The sequence below is a fragment of the Pipistrellus kuhlii genome, unplaced genomic scaffold (assembly GCF_014108245.1).
Source record: "Pipistrellus kuhlii isolate mPipKuh1 unplaced genomic scaffold, mPipKuh1.p scaffold_m20_p_2, whole genome shotgun sequence".
Taxonomy (NCBI): domain Eukaryota; kingdom Metazoa; phylum Chordata; class Mammalia; order Chiroptera; family Vespertilionidae; genus Pipistrellus; species Pipistrellus kuhlii.
The window spans coordinates 137,494,777-137,503,816 of record NW_023425515.1 but is presented as its reverse complement, the minus strand read 5'-3'; positions in this window follow the sequence as shown (position 1 = coordinate 137,503,816).

The following is a 9,040-nucleotide window of genomic DNA, read 5'->3' as shown; positions in this document are numbered from 1 at the left end:
TTTTCCATAATTTAGTAGAATAGTCCATAACTTAGTACATTAACTAAATTCTGGTAATATTTTCTATAACTTAGCACACAGGTAACATTTTCCATAACTTAGCACAAACTTTCCATAACTTAATACAATAACTAAGAAATTGACACTAAATAAATCTACTATATTCAGATTTTACCAGCTTTACCTGTGTGTGTGTGTGTGTGTGTGTGTGTGTGTGTGTGTGTTTACTTCTATGTGATTTTATCACATGTAGATTTGTGTAAACACAAGAATCAAGGCATAATACAATGCAGTTCTATCTCAAGGATTCTCCTGCTATACCCTTTTTTATTCGTAGCCATCTTCCTCCTCTGCCCTTCTCTAACTCCTGAAAACCACTAATCTGTTCTCCATTTCCAAAATGTTATGTAAATGGGACCATAAAGTAGAAAACTTTTGACAATGCCTCTTTTCTCACTCAGTGTAATTCTCTTCAGATCCTTCAAAGTGTGTTTCAGTTGTCTTTACTTTGTATTGCTGAGTAATATTCCATGGTATGGATCTTTGAAAGTTGCTTTGTTTAAACATTTACTCATTGAAGGACATGCAGGTTGTTTTTAGTTTGGAGCTATTACAAGCTGATATGAGCATCTGTGTCCAGGTTTTGCCTAAACATAATCCTCCTTTTTTCCTGGGATAAATCCTCAACAGTGCAAATTGCTGAGTCATATGGTAAGCACATTTTCAGTTTTGTAAGAAACTCCATATGCTTTTCCAGAGTGGCTGCACCATTTTTCATTGCTATCAGCAACTTATGCGTGGTACAACTTCTTGGCATACCTGCCAGCATTTGGTGTTACATTTTCATTTTATCAATAGCTCCTTAACCGGTTTCTAGTGCTATCTCATTGTGGGTTTAATTTGCATCTGTTTAATGCCCAACAACTTTGAACATCTTTTCATGTGCTTATTACCATTTCTATATCCTCTTCAGTAAAATATTCTTCATAAATTTTGAGCATGTTTTCATTTGTTTTATTTACTGTGGCATTTTGCTTGTTTTTTTCTATGTTCTAGATACTATTTTGTTGAATATTTTATAGTGAAATATTTTCTTTAAATATGTACGTGTCTTTTCATACTCTTCACATGGTTTTTCATAGAACAAATAATTATAATTTTGATTCAATTTATCTAATTTTCCTTTTATAAATCATGCTTTTGGGATCAAATTTAAGAATACTTTTTCAACTCACAAATGCTGAAAATTGGTCTTCTATTTTTTTTTTTAAAAGGTTTTTATTGATTTCAAAGATAGGATGGGAGAGGTAGAAAAGCATAAGAACATCAATGAGGAGCAAGAATCACCATCATTCAGCTGCCTCCTGCACGCCCCCCACTGGTAATCTAGCCTGCAACCCGGGTATGTGCCCTGACTTGGATCAAACTGTGACCTCCTGGTTCATGGGTCAATGCTCAACCACTTAGACATACCCACTGTGCTAGAGGTTTTATTAATTTTATGTTATACATTTAAGTTTCTGATTCGTTTTGAGTTAATTTTTGTATAAGGTGTGAGGTTTAGGTTTAATTTTTGCCTATGGAGGTCCAATTGCTCCATTGGAAAGTTATCCTTCTTCCATTTAATTGTTTTTGCACCTTGATTACAAATCAGTTGGGTATATTTGTATGTTTTTATTGTGGGTTATCTATTCAGTCCCACTGATCTATGTATCTGTCCCTCTGCCAATAGCACACCATCTTAAATAGCATAGCTACACATAAAGATTCAATTCTATAATGGTATTCTTTTTCAAAATAGTTTTGGCTATTTTTAGTTTGTTTTTATTTCCATACAAATTTTAGAATGATCTGGTTATCATTTACAAAACATTGCTGGGATTTTCTGAGTTGAACCTGTAGATCATTTTGGGGAGAAATGATATCTAGAATATGTTGTCTTCTCTTCCTTCTCTACATTATATCTTCCAAGCTTCTCAGATTTTTTTTTTTTCATCAGCCTTTTATTTATTTTTTAGCATAATTATTTGGTACACCAGCGGCCCGGTGTATGAAATTAGTGCACTGTGGGGGGTGGGGGTGTCTCTCAACCTGAACTGCACTGTCTCACAGTATGGAACCTCTGGCTCCTAACTATCTTATAGGCCTGCTTGCTGCTCCTTATAGTTTTGCTCGCTGCTCCTTAGTTTGCCGCAGCCATAGAGGCTGGAGAGGCTCTTGCCACCGCTGCTCTGTTCACCAGTTGTGAGTCTATGGGAGTGCACTGACCATCAGGGGGAAGCTCCTGCATTGAGTGTCTTCCCCTTGGTGGTCAGTGTGCATCATAGGGATTGGTTGTTCTGGTGGTCATGTCACCATTCAGTAATTTGCATATTAGGCTTTTATTATATAGGATGTTTTCTTAAGTTTATAATTATTTCATTATGTTTGGGGTCTTATGCTATTTGGAGTAAATAGTATTATGTTTTTTAATTTTGCATATGTAAATGTATTGTTAATATATGAAAGTAACATTATTTTTTGTATGTTGGTCTTGTTTCCTGAGACCTTGCTGGATTCATTTTAGTTCTAGAAATATTTAGACTTTTTAAATAGATTCCTTATGGTCTTACACATAGATAATCATGCAAATAAGAATAGTTTTATAGTTTACTTTCCTTTCTGTTTGCCTTTTGTTTATTTTCCTTGCCTTATTGCACTGGTTAGAACTTCTAGTACTATCTATACTAATAAAAGGGTAATATGCAAATTGGTCACAAAGCCTTCACAGTAACAACCAAACAGCAGGCTGGGTGGGAAGACAAGGCTGGCAGGGGTTTTAGTGAGGGATAATCAAACGACTGACCAGCAGGCTGCATGAGGTGATCAGGCTGGCAGGGGGCAGTAAAGGGCTACCAGGCAGGCAGAGGGGACAGTAAGGGGTGACCAGGTTGTCAGGGAGGGCAGTTAGGGGCAATCAGGCAGGCAGGCAGGTGAACAGTTAGGAGCCAGCAGTGCCAGATTATGAGAGGGATGTACGACTGCTGGTTTTGGCATGATACAAGGGATCGGACCAAAATTTGCAGTTGTATATCCCCCAAGGGGTCCCAGACTGGAGAGGGTGCAGGCTGGGCTGGGAAAACCCCTCCCCCTGTGCATGAATTTTGTGCACTGCGCCTCTAGTGTTGAATAAGAGCAGTAAGATGGGAGTGAGTAACCTTATCCAATTCACCTAATCTTAATGGCAAGCACTCAGTCTTTCACTACTTATTATAATAGTTGTATTTATTTTGTAGATGCTTTTTATCAAGTCAAGGTAATTCACTTCTATTCCTAACTTGCTGAATTTTTATTATGAATGGGTGTTTCATTTTGTCAAATACTTTTGCTGCATATGTTGATATAATCATATACTTGAACTTATTAACCTGTTTTTTCGTGATTCTGGGTTTTGTGTTTACCTTAAATTTAATGGAAATGTTTCTAGTGTTTCATCAGTAAGGGTGAGGCTGGCTTGTGTTTTGGGGGGTGTATACATGTCTGGGTGTTAAGAAAATTTTCATGTATTATAGTTTTTTAAAAATAAACTTTTATTAGAGAATACATTGTATTATATACGTTTTCAGAATCTACAAAGTGATTAAGTATCACCCCTCAAATATACATAAACTAGAGGCCTGGTGCACTAAAATTTGTGCACTTGGGGGTTTTCTCAGCCCAGCCTGCACTCTCTCACAATCTGGGACCCCTCAGGTACTGTCCAGTCCCAAGGCTAGCTCTGGTTCTCCGGCCCTGTGGACCATGAGATGGGACCAAGAGGCCAGTCTGATTGCAGCATGGCTCCAGTTCCCAGAGCCTGTGGGGACCCAGTAATAATTCCTGCCACACTGGCCAGGACCCTAGCCTGATGTTTAATTATCCATCCAGTCATTTAGGCTGTGACAGACCATGGTTTTTTAATATTAGGATATTCCCCATTATTGTATTTTTTTGCATTCCTAAGGAGAAGTATTTCATAACATATGATTCTTCTAAAGTGCTTTTGGATTCTCTTTTCCAATTTTTTAGGATTTAAAAAATATATATTTTATTGATTTTTTACAGAGAGGAAAGGGAGAGGAAAGAGTTAGAAACATTGATGAGATAGAAACATCGATCAGCTGCCTCCTGTACACCTTCCACTGGGGGTATGCCAGCAACCAAGGTACATGCCCTTGACCAGAATTGAATCTTGGACCTTGCAATTTGCAGACCATTGCTCTATCCACTGAGCCAAACCAGTTTCAGCAAGAATTTTTGAGGCATTATTCTTATGTGCTATTTGTGTGTATGTGTGTGTGTGTGTGTGCACTTGCCTTAGCTTCAAGGTTATGGTGGTTTCACAGAAGAAATTTGGGAATGCCTCTTTGTTTCTTGCTCCCTCTTGCTTTCGCTTATCCCCTCTATCTCCTCTGATAATTTTTTTTCTCTTTGATGCTTTTCTAAAATTTGCCTCTGAGGCTGTCTGGTTGGTGCTCTTTCAGGCAATAATAAGTCTTTTATATATTCTAAATCCTCTGTTACCAGTTTTAGTAATTTGTATTTTCCCAGAAGTTCATTTATTTCATTCACATTTATAAAATTATTTATATAGAGTTTAGAAAGTTACCATTTTAAAATTCTGTATGTGTGATTATATACTCATTTTTATCTTGCATTTTATCTCTTTCCTCTTTTTTCCATAATTAATTTGTTAATATATAACTTTTTATTAAAATTAGATTTTTATACCAAAGAAACAGCTCTTATTTTATGTACATTTTATTATATTTTTGTGGCAGTAAGCTCTGTAATTTTATCTATTTATTCCTTCTGCTTATTAAGTACTTCTTTGGAACTAGTATTTTGTACTTATATTAAAATTAAAATTCATTCATTCACTCATGTTAATTTAGTAATAGGAGTACTTACTGCAATAATTTTACTAATTTAAGCACTGGGACTACAACTATTTTATAAGCTTTTATAAAGTTTTATAATTAATATTCCTACTTATTTTTCAACATAAATTTTGATTTCTCTATCCAAGTATTGCTTTCATATGTATTTTAAATTTTATATAGTTTAGGGTTTGTTTTTTTTATTTTTGTTATTGGTTTCTGGTACTATTTTATTATGATTTAAAATGTGGTGTGCATAATACCTACTTAGTGAAATTTATTGAGATTTTATTTGTGGCATGAAACATGATCAACCCATACATTTTCAATGGCAATTGGAAATAGGATGAATTCTAATTGTAGGTATAAATTTTGTTGTTTATCAAGATTAATTATTTTAATTATGTTATTGATTTCCTTAAAACATTATATAATATTTGTTTAATACACCTGTCAAGGGTTGAGAGAGACTAATTGCATGCCCTATCATCATATTTTTGCCTACTGTTTATATTTGCCAAATTTTTAAACTTTTGAATGTTGATGCTATGGTATATAGTTCTTGAAATCTTAATTGTGGATTTTGGTATCTTTATTATTAAGTAAATTTTCTTTGTTAATTTAAGGTTTTTTCCCTAAAATTAGACCTTGAATTATTTTAATAAAATAACCCTTACATGCTTCTAGCTTGAATTTGTTATCCTATAATTTACTAGGGGCCTGGTGCATGAAAATTCATGCCCTGGAGAGGGATTCCTCAGCCCAGCCTGCCTCCTCTCAAAGTTTAGGAGCCCTCAGGGGCAGGAGGCAACCTGCTGATCAGGGAAGGAAATACTCCATCACACCTCTGCTGTTGCCACTACTGGCAGCACAAGCCTCTGTCGACCCTAATTTCCTGAGCCTCGAGTAGCCACCATTTGAGGCTTGCCTGTGCCTCGAGCTGACCAAGGGCAACTGGGGGGCTGATGGGACTGGAAGACTCTGGAGCCAGGCAGGCAGAGTGGCCACATGCCTGCCACCCTGGTGGGGTTAAGGGGCCTGGGTACTGCCATCTTGTAGCTGTGGGAGCCACAATTTTTGAGGGCATGGAAGTCAATTAGCATATTTCCTCCTTATTGTCTGTGGGTGCCTCCATATTTGAGGGTGGGACAGTCAATTAGCATATTCTCTCCTTATTGGCTGTGGCTACCATCATCTTTGCAACAGGAGGGTCAATTATCATATTCCTTCTTTATTAGATAGGATGCAAACCCTCATTTTAATTTTAGGTAACATATTTAAAATCTGTGTTAATGTTTTTTTAAATCATAGTTGAGTGTCTTTTACTTTTAATAAATGACTTTATCCCACTTATATTTACTCATATAATAACTAGCTCTGGCATTTTATCTCCATGTTACACTTCACATAGTTTAATGTTATATATTTGTTTTGCTTTATTTTATTTTTTTTGCCATATGTCCATGTTTCTTGTATATTATGTTTGAATTTTATCATTTGGTAAGCATGTTCCCTGTTTTTAGATTTTTTTGGAATTACCTTGACTTTATATTTCATAGACTATATACTTAAAGTTATTTTTGAATTTTGATAAAACTACTTTCTCATAATTTTCATGTCTTTTATGACAGGATATTTTTGATAGGTTCTTACTTTTATTCTATTTCAGAATTTTTTGCACAGCTTCTTTTTTGTTTATCTTGTTGATTTTGTTTTTCCCAAGGCCAACTATGCATTAGGGGATAATGTTAGAAAAGAGCATCATTGTAGCCAGATGTATATTCAGGGATTTTAAGTTCAGATCCCTTTCCTTGTCTTGAAATATCTCCCAACGAAAGCCTCTCCTAGGGTTTTGATTTTTCCCTGGGTTACATATACTTTCCATATTTCACAGTAAAGTATGCCACCAAGCTTTTGAGTAGTGATTTGGAGTTTATATTAATTTTGTGAACCAAATAATCAACAAAAAGATTGCTTGCTATCACCTTTTTTCTTCCACCCACCCAGGCTGAAAGCTCTATATTTTTCATTTAACTTTACCTTCCCTGTCACTCTTTTCTGCTCAACAGAGTTAGTGATGGCCCAACATCCCACAAAGCAACTGAGCCCTTGCTGTTCAAAGAGGTCACTGACTTGACCTTTCTGAAAGTGAAACTTACCCTTGGGTAATTCTGCCAGCCTCCTGTATACATGAAGGCACACCTCTTGCTGCTTTCCTCATTTCACCTACATATAAATTTCACAACATTTTGGAAGACTCCAAGTTTTCATTTCTGCTTCTTTTTTCTGTGATTTGGTTTTAAGTTCAGTTTCAAAGAGCAGGGCAGAAATGTCTTTCCTCTACCATCTTAACTGTCCCCTGTATTCTATAATACATTTTAAAGTTAAAAGCAAAGCAAGGACAATGAAACTTCCATGCTGCTATCACTAGAAGCTACAGCTTATTGTGTACCCAGACTGCCTCTGTATTTTTAAGAAGTTCCATGCACTTTTAGGAAGACATCACTGCACTCTCTGCAAGTCTAAAGCAGATAGCCCTATGGGGTGTGTAGAATTCTACTCAACAACCTATGAATTGAAACCAATGATCCATAGTTTTACTCTTCCTATCCTTTTCTAAGAGATTTTTTTGTTATCACATTTCTTGCATGGTTATTAATAAATAACATGTTTCTCCTCAGAATTTGTATTAGAACATTTGCTATGCATTTTGTTTTCAATCATGATCCCTATGGCCTTGAAACAAACAAATCACTTATACAGTATTGAATATCAGCTTGCTAATACTTCTCTAGGAAACAGTGTTCATGTTTGTGGCTTCATTTCAATGTAAAGCAGAATTTAGTAATGCCACAATCCCCTACATAGTTACAGATTTACTAAATGAAGCAGAGTGAAACCCTTAGATGTATCTGAACTCCCAAGTCTGAAATACATCATTTGGTGGTATTTAGTTTGTCTGGCTTATCTGTTTACCCACTGCCTATCGACTAGCTCTCAAACCCTCCTGATGAGGTGATTTCATAACAGCTGAAATGATATTAAATTCCTCACCTACACCAGGTGGTTCCCAAGTGGCCCTCCATCTCCCCTTGTGGTCTCTACTGTGAGCTGTAAATTATGTCAGGAAGTGACAGTCTGTGAGGCAGTGTGATCTGTCATCATCGTGAGTCACCAGTCACAACACACACACACACTTGATCCATCCTATATGCAAGTGTGAGGCAGTGTGATCTGTCATCATCGTGAGTCACCAGTCACAACACACACACACACTTGATCCATCCTATATGCAAGTGATGGATTTGGTCAAAAGACTGCCATTTCATATTTTTGAAAATAGAAATGGATGTGAGTTTATAATGAAAGATTTTAACCTGTGATCTCATGTAGATGTCGTTATGTCATGTCTTCTAAAATCCAGCTGCCAAAAAAAAAAAAAAGTTGAAGAAGTAAGAAATAATTCATATCAGGCTGGGTAAGACTGTCCCATAAATACTGATTCTGAATCGTTAGCAGATATATTAGACTGTATATCGGGATGTGGAAAAAAGTAGGTTTACATTTTTTATGCTTATTTGGTGCCAAGCACCGTGCTTGGTTCTAAAGATAACTAAAAATCATAATAATGATAAACTCAGAGTCTAAATAAGGAGGCGAATATATAAATAAACAGCTAGGCAAACATATATCGTTTGGTATTGGAGGTATTATGGAAGCATTAGGGAGAGAACTTCATTCTGAGGTTCGATGGTTGGCAGGATAGCATGAAGACTAAGGTAAGTTTCTTTGGAGACGCAGCATGAGCTGAAGTTTAAAGGGTAAGTAAGAAGCATGCTTGGTAAAAGCATCAGGGTAGATGGATAATGGGAGCAACATTTAATGTATAGGTTAATGAGCAAATTCATAGACTCAAGAAACAGCCTAGAATGTGCAAGGAGCTACCAGTAACTTAAAATAAAGAGTTTACTTAGTGATACTGGGCAATGAGATGTGAATGGAGAGGAGGTAGGCAAGAGACAAAAGTCGGGAGCAGTCTGTGAACAATATATAGGAACCCAGCTGGATCTTGGGTTCAGGAGCTTCTGAAGAATTTGCTGTTATTGTGGATGAATTTTGTTTCTTTTAGGCAGTTTTCCAAT